Raw genomic sequence first — 16,339 nt, 5'->3', positions numbered from 1 at the left:
CCCAACTATATTCCCCAGCTTCACCAAAGTCGTCTGACAACTTGAGAAAGCAGCAATACAATATACTTTGGCTCTTATTTCCAAATAGAAAAGCCAAAACCTGAAACATGTATGCCCTAGCATGCTGTTGGGTTGTTACAGTATTGGCACCCTCTGGTAGGTTTGAGAATGTATCCTTTACCCATGTTATTTTAAGGCCACCAAAATTCAATGCTGTTGCAGGTAGTGTCACCCTAAGTAAATTACGACATACTATATTCTAATTCTAATTTATTGGCCCGCACACTACATTGCCATCAATAGGCAATCCTGTAAGGATTGCTATATCCTGTAGAGTTATAGTCATTTCACAATTGGGTAGGTGAAATGTATGGGTATTAGATTGCCATCGCTTCACCAAATAAGTGATAAGACTCCAATCAATATTTATATGTGGTAGGCGGGTAACACGGTATAATCTACATTGATGCAAATATGGGGTGATACGCTCGCCTAACTTCCGGGAGGGTGTAAACAATTGGGGTCGCACTCGTAAGGTGGAAACCTGATTTAAAAAAAAAAAAAAAAATACAATGTTATATTGCTAATGTTTAAATTATTCCTATGTAAATTGAATAATTGTAGATATTATTAGGATATTATTAGGACATTAATAAATTTGGATCTTGCAACGTACATTGCCTTCCATTACGTCATTAGAGATTTGATATTGTTGTTGTTCCATTTCAAATATATCCTACAATAAAATTGAAAGAAACTCAAATAAAGGATTTATGAAGCAAAATTTTTAATAATAATAATAATAATAGTTTTAGCAAAAATAATCATACACACAATAATTAGTATTAACTATAATTGAGATGCTTACCACAATTGTGATGCCAACTAAAAGAGTGAGAATTATAGAGTGATACTTGCAAAAAAAAAAAAAAAAACACACACACACACACACACACACACAATCAGATAACCATAAAAAATAATTCAGTAATCTAAAATTTGAATAACAAGAACAACAACAACAACAACAATAATCATAATCATAGGCATACAAATAATATTAACTGCAATTACAACAATACATAATATTTTACAATGTATTAGCTTCTAATATTTACAAAGCACATGTTTATACAATAATAATAAATCTGTTAATTTTTAGAGATATAAGTTAATAAGCAAAGCAAAAAAACTTACATTAACAAAAAACTTACAATCCTTAGTTGTGGCACACTGAAGCAAAGTAAAAGAGTAACTTTGCAACCTGAAAAACTGTGATGAAATGCAATTCTAATTCTTCAGCAACTTGTCTTGCCTTGCCTTGCACTTGCCTTACCTTGCACTTCCCTTACCTTTTATTACCAACTGAAAAATAAAAAGACAAAACAGAATCATGTTGGAGATTTAGACGTGGCAAAATATATTTGCTGCAGAGAATAAAAATCAGATGAGATGAGGAGTTGAGATGATTGGTTGATTGAATCTTTGTTTTTTTTTTTTTTTTTTTTACTTTCTTTGCTTTTTTTTGTTTACAGCGTACATGTAAGAATCTATGTACTTTCTTTGCTTTTCTTTGTGTACAGCGTGCATATCAATCATTTTTTTCTTTCGTATTGTAAGAATATGTGTACTTTTTTTGCTTTTTTGGTTTACTGTGTGCACATCAATAAATTTTTTCTTCTATATTGTAAGAATCTATATACTTTCTTTGCTTTTTTTGGTTTACAATGTGCACATCAATCATTTTTTCTTTTCTATTATAAGAATCTATATACTTTCTTTGTTCTTTTGGTTTATAGCGTGCACATCAGTCATTTTTTTTTATAAGAATCTATGTACTTTTTTTTTGTTTTTGTTTACAACGTGAACTTTAGAATAAGAATCAATGTACCAGAGAGTGTACTTGAATCTATTCTTATCTATTTCTAAAAGAAGATGACAAACCAAACTGGTTTAGTCAAAAAAATATTGAAAGAATAATATACGTACTTTTTTTATATCTCTCTCCTCTATTTCGGCAATGAGAAATTTTTTTTTCTCCTATTTCGGCAATGTCATTGCTACAAATCCATTCCACATTTTATTTTTTAAAGAAATGATAGGTACACACAATTTTTACAACAAATTTTAAGTGGAGGTTGTTATTGATAGATTAAAAAAGTAATCTCAGTGATAAATTCAAATTTGAACTAATAATAACTAATTACCTATGATTTATTGTGAAAATATTGTAAAAATATTGTGAACGTAACACTTTTTTTTTTAAATTCTTTCCCAGATTTCGGCAACCACTTTTTTTTTAAAAAAAAATTTCGCCTATTTCGACAATACCATTGCCACAAATTTTTTTTTTCCTTACATTTTCGGCAATGGCATTGCCACAGCTACCAAAAAAACAAATTTCATCTATTTCGGCAATACTATTGCCATAATTCTATTTCTTTTTTTTCTTTTTTTCCTCACATTTTCAGCTATGGCATTGCCGAAATAGGGAAAATTTTCCCCCCTATTTCGGCAATCCCATTGCCACAATTCTATTTTTTTTTTTTTACCTCACATTTTCGGCATTGGTATTGCCGAAATAGGTGAAAATTTTTTCCACCTATTTCGGCAATCCCATTGCCACAATTCTATTTTTTAAAAAAAAAAAAAAATAGATGCACACAATTTTTACAATATTTTTACAACAAATTTTAAGTGACAGATTGTTATTGTTGAATTAAAAAAGTAATCTCAGTGTTAAACTCAAATTTGAACTAATAATAACTAATCACGTGTAATTTGTTGTGAAAGTATTATAAAAATATTGTGAACGTAACACATTTTTTTTTAAATTCTTCCCCAGATTTCTTCCAACAACAATTTGTTTTTCCTCCCATTTTTGGCAATGACATTGCCACAATTCCATTCAATTTTTCCCCCTCCCATTTTCGGCAATGCCACAATTACCCAAAATTTTTTTTCCCTATTTCGGCAATAACATTGCCACAATTCTATTCCTCTTTTTTTTTTTTTCCTCACATTTTCGGCAATCCCATTGCCACAATTCTTTTATTTTTTTTCCTCACATTTTTGGCAAAGGCATTGCCGAAATAGGTTTTCACCTATTTTGGCAATCCCATTGCCACAATTCTATTATTTATTTATTTTTTTAAAATAATAGGTACACACAATTTTTACAACAAATTTTAAGTGACAGGTCATTATTGTTGGATTAAAAAAGTAATCTTAGTGTTAAAATCAAATTTGAACTAATAATAACTAATCACCTGTGATTTGTTGTGAAAGTATTATAAAAATATTGTGAATGTAACGCTTTTTTTTTTTTTTTTTTAATTCTTCCCCAGATTTCGACAACAACAATTTTTTTTTCCCTCCCATTTTCGGCAATGACATTGCCACAATTCCGTTCAATTTTTTTTCCCGTCCCATTTTCGGCAATGCATTGCCACAATTACCCAAAAAAAAAATTTCCCCTATTTCGGCAATACCATGGCTACAATTCTATTCCTCTTTTTTTGTTTTCCTCACATTTTTGGCAATAGTATTGCCGAAATTGGTGAAAATTTTTTCCACTTATTTCGGCAATCCCATTGCCACAATTCTATTTTTTTTTTCCTCACATTGCCATTGCCGAAATAGGTGAAAATTTTCCCTACCTATTTCGGCAATCCCATTGCCACAATTCTATTATTTATTTATTTATTTTTTAAGAAATGATAGGTACACACAATTTTTACAACAAATTTTAAGTGACAGATTGTTATTATTAGATTAAAAAAGCAATCTCAGTGTTAAAATCAAATTTAAACTAATAATAACTAATTAGCTGTGATTTATTGTGAAATTATTATAAAAATATTGTGAACGTAATACTTTTTTTTAAAATTTCTTCCCAGATTTTGGCAACAACAATTTATTTTCCCCCTCCCATTTTTGGCAATGCCATTGTCACAATTACCAAATTTTTATTTTTTTTATTTTTTTCCCTATTTCGGCAATGGCATTGCCGCAATTGTTTTTTTTTTTTTTTTGAGCACTCCACACTCGGGCACACAGGACACAGGACTTGGGCAGGGAATTTGGGCAGAGAAATTTCGGTAATAGCATTGCCGAAATTCAAAATCTTTCTCTCTCCACCTTCTTCTCTTTCTCTCTCCTACTTTTGTTGAATTTCGGCAACACTGTTGCCGAAAGTCTCTCTCTTTCCTCAATTCGCCAATTAAGTTCAAACAGTACTTATAACGCAAATAAATTTCGGGTTTACCAATATTAAGCCAAAAGACTCACTTCTTAGGCTCTAGTCTCTATTATTCGTTCTCTTTTTTTTTTCATCTTCATATTTTTTAACTCTACAATTTTATCTTCAATTTCGTTTTGGTACCAAGGATGTGGGTAATAAGTTTGCCTTTGACATTAGCTGGTAAAGGCAATTTATTTTTACAATTTAGCTTATTTATACTACTAGATATTGTTTCAGTTAATTTTTAATTTTATTTATGGCACTTTTAGTAATTTTTTTTTCTTCAGTTTTGGCTATATATTTTTATAATCTTTGGCATATATTCTTATAATCAAAACAACCCCAAACGGACTCTTATGGGGGTGTTTGGTACATGTATTCAAACAATAGTCTTTATTTTTTAAAAAACATTACATGTATTTTTATATACTTTTTTATACAACTATCCGCATGTATTTCTAAAAAATACAAATAATATTACCAAATGGGCTCTTGGTTGTTTTTTTTGTTTCTCAAATTAGAGATATATGTACCACATGATCACATCACAGTTCCCATTTGCCATTGTTTAGGTTCGGAACTCAAGTGGTATCTGACACCTTACTCAACCCACAAAAAGAAAGAAATGTTTTTGAAATTTTTTGTCGAGAGACGTTCAGTTTAGTGGCGACTTTATGAATTTTTTTAGGGTGTTCCTTAATAAGTATAAATTACACAATCTAATAAAAAGAAAATTTTATATATTGACAACAATAACAATAAAAAAAACATGCAAATATATAAAATTTACAATTGTTTTTTACGAGTTTTCATATTTTGAAATCGTTATATGATAGTTTCATTATCAATGTCACAAGCTATATCTTTTTCAATATATATAATCAAACAATCATTCATCCATTGATTTCCCATTCGATTGCATAGTTCATTTTTTATATATTCAATTTCTACAAGCTACATCTTTTTCAATATACACATCCAATAAATTATAAGTTCATTTGAAATATTAATAAAATTATTAATTATTGTTGTTTAGTTGTTTCATTAATAAACTATAATTTGTTATATTGTTGTTTCATTAATTATAAAAATTATTAATAGTTGTTTAGTCTAACATAATTTAATTTGTTTGTCTTTTATAATGTATTGTTTTATTATACTGCTTTGATTATTGTTATTTAGCATAACAATAAACTATATTGTTTTAATTTGTTTGTCATTAATTATACTGCTTTAATTTGTTATATTGTTTAGCCTCATGTGCTGATGTGCACATTACACTAAAAGAGCCACTGATGTGCACATTATTTACACATCCCATATGTAGCACAATAAATAAGGCAGTGTGCAACCCAGCCCCAAGTGCCCATCCCACCCCACCCGATTCAACAGACAAGCACACCTAATGATGCCCGATGCCCCTTGCCAATCAGAAAATTTCCCAATCACACATTACACTAATCTAAAAGTTAATGAATATCAATACCAACACACTACACACACCAACCCAACAGATAAGATGTTAAGATAAACTGACAAACATGCTACACATGAAAAGCAACACATTCAAAAAGACAAATGTCAAAAACAGACAAAAAATTAATAAAGGTGAAGTTTGGTTTGGCCAATGAGAGACACAGTTCAAATTTCAAAAGACTAAAAGAGAGTTAGTCTTATTAAAGAATAAAGAGAGAGAGAGAGAGAGTGTAATTCATTTTATAATTTTCATTTCATTCAATAGAGAGAGAGAAAAATGAAATACCTTGAGAGAAGGAGCACCGAAGCAGTCGAGCAGGGAGGCCTGAAGGCTGAGGTAGACTAGGTGATGTGGCGACGTTGCGATGACTGACGAGCGATCTCCGACGGCGATGAGGGCGAGCGACGAGCAACGACTATTTCGACTACAGATCCTCGACGATGATCTGGACTGGATCCGATCTGCGGTGGCGTCCCTCTTGCTATGAGGGACTGGGGCCTAACGGCGTTGTTGTCTTTAGGTTTGCTTTAGGCTTTTAGAAGTCTAGTGATTTCTTTTTCTTTGATAAAGCCTTTAGTGATTTCTGATTTAGAAGTGATTTGCTTTGTTACCTGTAGTGGGGTTTGTGTTTGGATGGAAAATGGGAACATCGCTGGTGGTGACTGTGGCATGCATCAAGAAGAGAATCTATTGCCCATGAGTGGGTATCTGGATTTGTTTGAAACTTGGATGAGTGGGTATCTGGGTTTGTTTGAGACTTGTGTGACTAAGTTTGTTCAGATTTGTGTATCCTTACTCTTGTTATGGGTTTGTTTGTGTTTGTGTTTTTTTGGAGAGAACATGGAGTTGTTTGCTTTTATGGGCTTTTTGTGTGTTTGTTTCTGAAGAAAAATTCTAGGCTTATGGGTTTGCTAGAGATTGAATTGGTTACCGGGTTTATTTCTTCGATTTATTTATGGTTTTGTTTGGTTTCTTGGATTTATTTATTGTTTTTTCTGGATTTGATGGAGTAGATTTGGTTACTAGATTTGGATTTGGGGTTTGATGGAGATTGGTTTATTTCATGGATTTAGGAAAAACATGAAGAACAACTTATGTTCTTACGAAAAAATAATGAAAGTAAAAAAAAAAAAAAAAATGAGTTTTGCTTTTAATTTATTTTCTTTTTTGGTTTAAATTTTCTGTCATGGCTTTAAAAAAAAAATTAATCGCCACATCAGCGCTACATCAGCTAGTGTTTTTTCTGGATTTGATGGAGTAGATTTGGTTGCTAGATTTGGATTTGGGGTTTGTTGGAGATTGGTTTATTTCATGGATTTAGGAAAAACATGAAGAACAACTTCAGTTCTTACGAAAAAATAATGAAAGTAAAAAAAAAAAAAAAAAAAGTTTTGTTTTTTAATTTATTTTCTTTTTTGGTTTAAATTTTTTGACGTGGCTTTAAAAAAAAAATTAAAATGCTAATGTGGCATATAAAAATGCCAAATAATATTTTTCTATAATATTTTAATCGCCACATCAGCACTACGTCAGCTAGTAGGGTGTTCCGTCTGCCACCTAGGACTATGCCGTTAGGGCACTGATGGTAGGGACAAAAACGAGATCGCTCTTTTGATTTTAGGGACTAAAAGCGGTGGAAAAAAAATTTAGGGACTAAAGTGGAAATCGCATGAAATTGAATGGACGAAAATGAGTTTTTCACCTATATTTTATATGCCTCATTCTTTGAGTTCTCTCTCCGTGTCCATCTTCTCTCCAGAACCAGAAATGCTCCAAGCTTGTCTCTTCAGTCTTCTCTCTATGTGTCCATCTTCTCTCTCCGTACCCATGGTAGATTATTTTTAGGCATGGGCGTGGGCCGGCATGGGTCAAGTGGCAGCTTGGGTCTTCTGGCTTGGATTTGGTGGCGTTGGTGTGGGTTTGGCGGTGTTATCAGTTGGTGCTAATTGACGGCCTGTGTTTCTAAGTGGCGGCTTGGGTTTGCTAATCGGTGGTTGGGGTTTGGGTTTCACATTGGAGATAGAGAGATGAGGGAGGAAGGAAGAGAGAAAAAATTAGAGAGAGGAGATTTTTTTTTTTTTGGTTATATATTTTAGTGGATAATATATATTATTTTATTGAGTACAATAGGAAAATAAAATTTGGGATGTTGGGTATGTTATAAAATGATAAAATATAATTGATAAGGTAACTTTTTGAGATTATAAAATAGGATATGATACAATTTTCCTTTTTGAATGCTCTAATTGCTTTAAGTAATTTGGGTTTTGGGTAAAAGTTGAAAGCTAAAAGAAAATAAACTTACACCGTTTTGGGAACATAATTTGAGCTTAGTTGACTAGAGTAGATAGGAGGATAAATGAATAATAGTATTGATTTTTTTTTTTAAAAAAGCGTAAAAACTAATATCTCAATTAGTTAATACATTTCATAGGGTTTAAATTTCCCTCCCCTAATTATTGATGTGTGTGTACATGCACGCACACACGGTGCCTGTTAACCGTAGCTTTTGTACTTTTTTTTTAGCTTTATCACAGTTAGTTTTGTCTTTTTCTCTTTTTTTTTTGGTTCAATTTTTTTATCAAATGGAACCAATGCAACATTAACAAAGCACCATGCGTTGCTTGTTAACATTCTCCCCTCAAACAAGAAATTATAATATGTTTCAATAATATCAATTTAGTATTTGTTTTGGTATTTTCTACCTAATAAATGAGTGACACCTGTTTCAAAAAACCATATCAGACTACTCCAATAAATTAATCACAATCTTCTATACTATCGGAAAGATAAATTAATCATTTATTGGAGTAGTCTGATGTGGCTTTTTTAAACAAGTGTCATTCATTTATTGGGTAGAAAATACCAAAACAGATGTTGAGTTGGTATTACTGAAATACTAGTCGCTAACCTGTGCGATGCACGGGGTAAGTAAAATAAAAAATAAAAATAAAAATAGTTATTATTTTTTTGGAGCAAAAATTAAAAATATTTATTTTGCTTAAAGGTTTATGACTTGCCTTAAAAAATGTATGACTTGAAAATGATTGAAATTGAATGAAAATAAGTAATTTTATTCAAAATAAAGGTTTAGAAATTTTTTTTCTTTCATTTATTGGTTCCACATAACATATATCAGCGTGACTCACAACATTTTCGCTATTCTATGGTTATGACTTCAAACAAAAAAAAAAAAAAAAAAAAAAAAATCTAATACAGTCACTTTTCTATTTATTTATTTATTTATTTATTTTTTCCAGATTGTGAGTGCTTTAATTTTGTTAACATTAAACTTGATAAAAAACTTACATACCTTTTTGACAAAATAAATCCAAAACCCAAGTTTTGAAGGCACTCCAAAAACCAAATCAATGCAATACTTTACCAATGTGAGCAAAGAGGAAGAGAACATGCAGCATATGAAGCGACTAAGAAAAGAAGTAGTGAACGGTGGGAGTGTGTTATTGTATTTGGCTAGAAGTCAAACATACAACCATGTTGATTACCACATAACAATACATTGCAGAACAATATGAATTGCAAAACACAAACATAGAAAATTCATCAAATATTAAAACGTGAAAACATACTAAATAACGAATAAATACATCGACAATATAAAAGACTATAAATAAATTTATTGAGTTTATCTAAAAAGCCAAACAATCATCATTAGAACAACCAAACATCCTTAAAAAAAAAACAACAATTCCATTCAAACTATGAAAAGAAAGTACCTTTAGAAATTACAGTAGATGAAGAAGAAGTAACAGCGAGAGCCATTTGGTTTTGAGAAATTTTCTCTAACAAACTTTGTTTAAGGATTTGGGTTTGTGGGTTTTAGATTTTTTTTTTTGTTTCGATTTAAGTTCTAAAATTTCAATGCGTGGTGGTGAATAATAAATTTGGATTAAATAAGGAACCAAGGGGGGAAAGGTGTGTTTCAATTTGTTTATGTGATCTAAATTACTCTTGCAGAAGCCGTGTAATTATGGGTGTGAAAAATTGTAAATGTGAGTCCTTATAGAATTTTAGTTGAAGTAGAATTTCAAGCTCTTGAAACATATATTTGATAGAGTTTTACTTAAACTAAACTATTGTAACACTTGATAAGATAATTACACTTTGAAGGAAAATAATAAATATATAAGATATAAAACCTAAAATAAAAAGAAAAAGAAAATAGTGATGACGTGGAAAATTGTGGGAGCTTTAAAGGTTTTGGTTTTATATATATATATATAGATGATATACTTTCTCCCCCTCAAACACGCACGTGTGTATATATATATACATATATATAAATAAATAAAAGAGTGAGAAATGAAAATGGGCCAAGCTAAAGGAACCAAATCATGATTTAGTTTTATATTGGTAAATTCCTTTCTTTTTGTGGGATGAGTCAGGTGTCAAATACCACTTGAGTTTCGAACCTGAATAATGGCAAGTGGGAACTGTGATGTGATCATGTGGCACACATATCTCTACTAAACCTGAAACTTCCTCTCCATTTAGTAGAACTGGTAATGAAGAAGAAGATGACACTAAATTTGATGACACCAAATCTTTTTGTCCTTCTGATTCTGATTTTCCTCCTATTGAAAACCCTGTTTACTAAAACCAATTAAGAGTTTTGACTATTTTGGATGAAAGCTTTGAAGTTGATTTGGTTTCTTTGTATGATGAATTTATGCTTGCAAAGAACAGAAACAAAAGAAAATATTTCCAAAATAATTTTGCTCAGTCTGAAAAAGATTGTGTTAAAAGAAAATGGTTAGAAAAGATAAATCAATTAAAGAAACATATTTTGTTTTTTGATTTTCTTGAAAACCATTATGTTTCAAACGATGAAGTTTCAATACAACATTTAAATGTGATAAAAAAAAAAAATCAAATTTTGTTAAAGCTGATAAGACTTTTGTCAAGTCTACTCATCCTCCTCTTGAAACAATTTTAATAACTACTAAGAAGGATGGAGTGACAAAAGAGGAAGTGAAGGCCTCTCCTTTCAAAATTGCTGATGATCAAACTCTCATTGTTAGTCTTATTAAATAAAACAATTTTACTAATCAATCCTTGCATATTATTGGTCAACAGCTTTACCGTATTGAAGAAAATATTGTTGAAAAACCTGTTTCTGAAAAATTTATTTTTGTTAAAACTGAGAAACTTTTGATTGATTTATCCAGTCAAAGAGAAAAAGTAATGTTTAAAACTTCACAGTCCAAGACTCTTGAAATTGTTGAAAAAATGCTTTCTAGTTTAAAAGTTAAAACCGAGGGTACTTCTACAAGTATTCCGGTTGCTCGAACCGCTACGAGTACTCCAGCTGCTCGAACTATTTCTAAAAAAGAAATTGTTTTTGAAGAAAATACAGATTTTGATATTGTTTCTTTTGTTTTTGAAAAATAAATCTTTGATGATGATTTACCAGAAATTAAAAGATTTGATGGAAACTCCAAACTCATGTCTTTTATAAGAAACTGGTATTCAAAACCTACTCCTCCTGATATGCAGTTTGAAGAGAGATTTTTTCAAACACAGTTTTCTGTTTTTGCTGACAAGCTTTATGAATAGAATATTGATGGTTTGTCTGAATAAGAAATCATTAATAAAATGAGTCATATGTCTATGGTTGGTGTTGCTTATCAAAATAACCAAGATCTTGATCAACCTGAAATTGTTAATTTACTTGTTACTAGTTTTTCTGGTACTCTTCGTGGATGGTGTGATTCGTATATCATTAAAGAATCCAGAGAGTCTATTAAACATGCTGTTAAAAAGAATGATGAAGGTTTGCCTATTTTTGATGAAAGTATTGGTCTTGGTATTCCTGATGGTGCTAATATCTTGATCTATACTATTCTCAAGCATTTTGTTGGTACTCCATCCAATATTTCATCTTGAGTTTCTGATTATTTGAATAATTTGAGTTGTCCTACTATGTCTGATTACAGATGGTATCAAGATGTTTTTACTTCTAGAGTGATGCTCCGAAAAGACTGTCATAAGCCTTATTGGAAAGAAAAGTTTATTGACGGTCTGCCTCCTATCTTTGCTCATAAGGTAAAACAAGAGTTAATGGGGAAAAATGATTCTATTGATTATGATAATTTAACCTATGGTGATATTTTCAGTACTATTAAAAAACTTGGTATCAATATGTGTAATGATGAAAAATTGTTAAAACACCAATTAAAGAATAAAAGGAAAGCTAAATATGAAATGAGAAATTTCTGTGAATAATATGGTTTGCCTCCTATTGCCCCTTCTAGGCAAAAAAGTAAAAAACATGATAAAAGCCATAAAAAATATAAAAAATATGAAAAATACAGAAATAACTTTGTTAAACCTAATGATTTCTATGCTAAGAAGAAAAATGTTTCTAAAAAATATGTTAAGTAAAGATCAGGTAAAGGTAAATGCTTTAACTATAGTAAATCTAGACACTTCAGTAAAGACAGTAAGGAAAAACCTGGTAAGTTAAAAAAACAAATTTAACATGTTAAGTATTGATGATAAATGGCAAGAAGAATTATTCAGAATCTTTGAATCAAACAACTCGTTTGATTCTTTGGAAGATGATTTTTCTTCTTTATCTGATTCTTGCTATCAATCTGCTGATGATTCTTCTGATTCTCCTTATATTAAAATTGGTTGTAGAGATTCTTGTTGCAATGTTATTAAAATTTTTAATGCTCTCACCAAAAGTGAAGAAGATGAAAAATCAATAATTCAACTGATAAATCAAATTCAAAATCCTGAATTACAAAAAAAATATTTGGATAAGTTTAAGAGAAATTTGATGAAAGAAGAAACTGGTAAAAAGCTAAAATTAACTATAAGTTTTCAAGAAACTTTGGAAAGATTTAATAAAAAGAGATCTAAAGAATTAATTGTTAATGATCTCCAACATGAAATTAATATTGTTAAACAAGAGATAAATGAATTAAAACATGAATTTAAAAGCATGAAAAGTGATAACAATAATCTCAAACAAGAATTGATAATGTTAAAAATTGATAATGAACAAGATGAGCACAAAGAAGGAGTTGAATCCAGAATTAATGTGAAGCGATTAATGTGTGGAATATGAACATAAGCTTAATACATAATTGATAAACAATCTAAACCAAATAAAAACACATCCACAGTAGAAATTAAATGGCAAAAATTAAGGGAAGAGAGATGTAAATACAAGGACAACACAACGATGTGTTATCGAAGAGGAAACCGACACCTTCGGCGTAAAACCTCTCCGCCACCTTCCAAGCGGTAAATAATCCACTAAAGAATGTAGTTGGGATACATGAACAGCAAAAGACCCTCCAAGCCTAATCTACCCAATGTACCTAAGCCCTCCAAGCTCCTATTCCAACAAGGTTACGCAGAACCTATTTCTTCTTTAGCTTACCGGATTCTGCTACTTGACCATAGCATCAACTAACAATATAAAATTGGTTCCTTTTTAATTGCTTCCCAAAGCACCAAATGGCCTTCTCACAGATATGAGTATGGTGAGAAAATGTTTTGGTAATGTACCTCTCAAGAATGTAACAATGGAGAGGAAGAGAGTAGAGGAATTTGTAGAGTCTTTATGTGAAGATTGTGGATGAATAAATCTTGTTTTTTTCAAAGGTTTTTCTCTCAAAATTCTCTCTGAAAACTCTATATATTTCGTGGGTATAAGGGTTTATATATATAGTGGGGTGAGAAAGGAATGCGAAGAGTCAGTTTTTCCCAAAAAGGGTGGTCTGGCGACTTGGCCTCGTGACTGGACTGAGTCATGAGTTCAAGTCGTGAGCTAACGGCTTGGCCAACCTAAGACTTTTGTCTTGTAGTGCAACAACTGGCATGACTCTTCAGCTCCCCTGCATGCTTCACACATGTGCCAGCTTTGGCGGCTTGCCAGTCGTGAGTCCCAACCGCGAGTCTCTGCATTCTTGCATAATCTTGAGCATTTCTTCACACTCTCTCACTCACTACTCTTACATGATTCCCACCTAAATACAGGGTTACTAATTGCTAAAATATAAGCAAATTTGATATGGAATAAAGCCAACAAGATGGTTGATAAAATTCAACCTTACAAACCTAAAGCGAAGATGCAATAAAAAATAAAATACACCAAAAACATTGAGAGAGAGAGAGAGAGAGAGAACCTTTTTGTAAGAGAAAACTATGCAAAGAATGGGAAAAAGTGACAAATTTATAGTAAGGGGGAAGGGATAAAAAGAGACAAATAAAGGAAGATGAAGGGTAGCAATATTAAAGTAGAGGGTAATGGGGAAATGAAAAGGTAAGGGAAGAAGAAAGGTTGAAGAAAGTTTAAATATTTAAAAAATAAGTGAATGTAAAAAAAAAAAAAAAAATTTATAGGAAAATTGGAAATTAAAAAGAAATATATATATATATATATATATATATGTGTGTGTGTGTGTGTGTTAAACTAACAAAGATGAATATGTAAAGTTAATAATCTATTTATATATATGGTAAAAAAAAAGGAATAAATAATAAATAATAATTATGTGGCGAATGATATGGCGATGAGGTGGCGCAACAGGAGCTCAATAGTAATAAATGTCACGCTTTAGCTTTTTAGTAATATATATATATAAATATATATTGGACCTAAAAAAAATTTTGGGTGGTCACACATTTTTTTAAGGTAAAAAAAATTATAAAATAATAATGTTTTTTTTTTTTTCAGGCCGGGGTGGTCTTGTGACATCCCTACCTCTAATGTGGAGCCACCAATGCTTAGAACTACTTGCCCAAGAGGGTAGTTTGCATGGCTCTAAGTTGAGCTTAGTTAGCAAATAATAGTGAATGACAGAGTTTGACTTGTAAAGAAGAATGAAAAGTTCATGATGAGGCCGTAATATCACCAGTGAGCTACACGATCCACGCTCGCTCAAGCTAACAACCTGCAAGAAGAAAGAAGTGATCTCGCCGTGGGCACCAGTATGGTGTCGACCAAATACCCTCCGATGGTCAAGTTAGAATTTGTTCTCAACTCTAGAGTGCTAGAGAGGGTAAATTATGCATACCTTGATTTGCAAGGGTATTGAGACTTTTATAGTAGTAGGTTGACCTCTCCTCCTTGATACGGAAGTCTTTTTCTTATAGGAATCCTCTTGAGTAATCCCAAACGTGATGGACAAGACATTTCCTTGTAGAGGGGATTAATGCGCGTATCTTCCAGAATGCTCTTTTCACTAGGTTTCAGATTTCCTAGGAGACTCTACGTGTGCGACAAGAATATGGAACTGCTCTAGGCCCCTGGGCTCTATTGTTGCCGGCCCATGGGTTCGGATCCGTCAGGCCCAATATGGTGAAAGCCCATTGTGCTAGATTTTGACCCTTCAGCTGCCCCCTTCACCCTACGGGTCCGTCACTCCTCATATGGCCGGACCCTTAGGGTGACGGTTTGGCATGATTTAGGGTTGACGGTCAAAGAATGTTTAGGACGGAGGCTTAAAATATCTGAAGTTGACGGTTCTTCAGGAGGAGACGGATTGCGACTATTCGATGACAGGTTGTCAATCATTTATGAGCATGCCACGTGTCGCATTTTGATTGGATTTTCTATCGGATCGATGCGTTGCTTCGTCTTCCGTGCACTTCAGGTATATATATATATATATATATATATCACTTCTCAATCCTCATTTCTTCATTTTACAGCCAAAACAACTTGTCAGAGTGCCACCGTCATCCTTGTCAGAGAAATCAGTCGTCCATACAAACTCGCTGACCATACAACCGTCGACCTCCAGTTACTTTAAAGAACGGTGAGTATCGCTATTCTTATCTTCAAGTCTTGTATTTGACAATTATATTTAGCTAGATCTACACAACCGTCAATACTCTTAGACCCGTCAGTCTTAGGTTTTACCGTCGATTGTAGGAAATATCTAGTGCGTCAAGTAATCAGTCAATGGTTCGTGACATGATGGAATACGAGGAAGTATACCCGTGTGGTCATAAAGACTAAGAGAGTCCTGGCGAAGAGAGGAGTCCGTCTGCCTCTTCCTCGTCCTCAATAAATGAGGATATGGAGATGGTTGAAGTAGAAGAAATGTCTGATGATGGCGAGGATCTACCGTCGGGATCCGTCGTCTGTGCTGATGGACTTAGGGAGTTCATCATGCTACCAGAGTGGACGGTTCATAAATTCAAATCCGTCATTAAGGAGAAACACTTCAGCACCTTTAGAGTTAATTTTCAAATTTCAGATTACATTCCTATCCGTCTACCCTACGTATCAGAGAAATGCTATTACAACGGGGTAGAAGGTGTCGGAGTGTATGAACAGATGCTAAAGGCGGGACTTAGGTTTCCGCTAAGTACATTTCATAGAGAGCTTTTAAAATATCTGGGTCTGTCCGTCAACCAGATATCCCTTAATGCCTGGAGGGTCTTCATAGCCATGGAGATTCTCTACGGTGCAATGACAGACGGTGCACGGAGGCTGATGGTGCGTGAATTCCTTCATTGCTACCGTCCAGTCGAGATTGACAGGTCGAGGGGAATTTATAGTTTTGCCAGTAGGAGCCTGTTGCTGAAGGTCATTTTTGAAACACCGGACTCAAATAGAGACTGGAAGAGTCGGT

The sequence above is a fragment of the Quercus lobata genome, chromosome 11, assembly GCF_001633185.2.
Source record: "Quercus lobata isolate SW786 chromosome 11, ValleyOak3.0 Primary Assembly, whole genome shotgun sequence".
NCBI classification, from domain to species: domain Eukaryota; kingdom Viridiplantae; phylum Streptophyta; class Magnoliopsida; order Fagales; family Fagaceae; genus Quercus; species Quercus lobata.
This window is presented reverse-complemented; position numbering follows the sequence as displayed.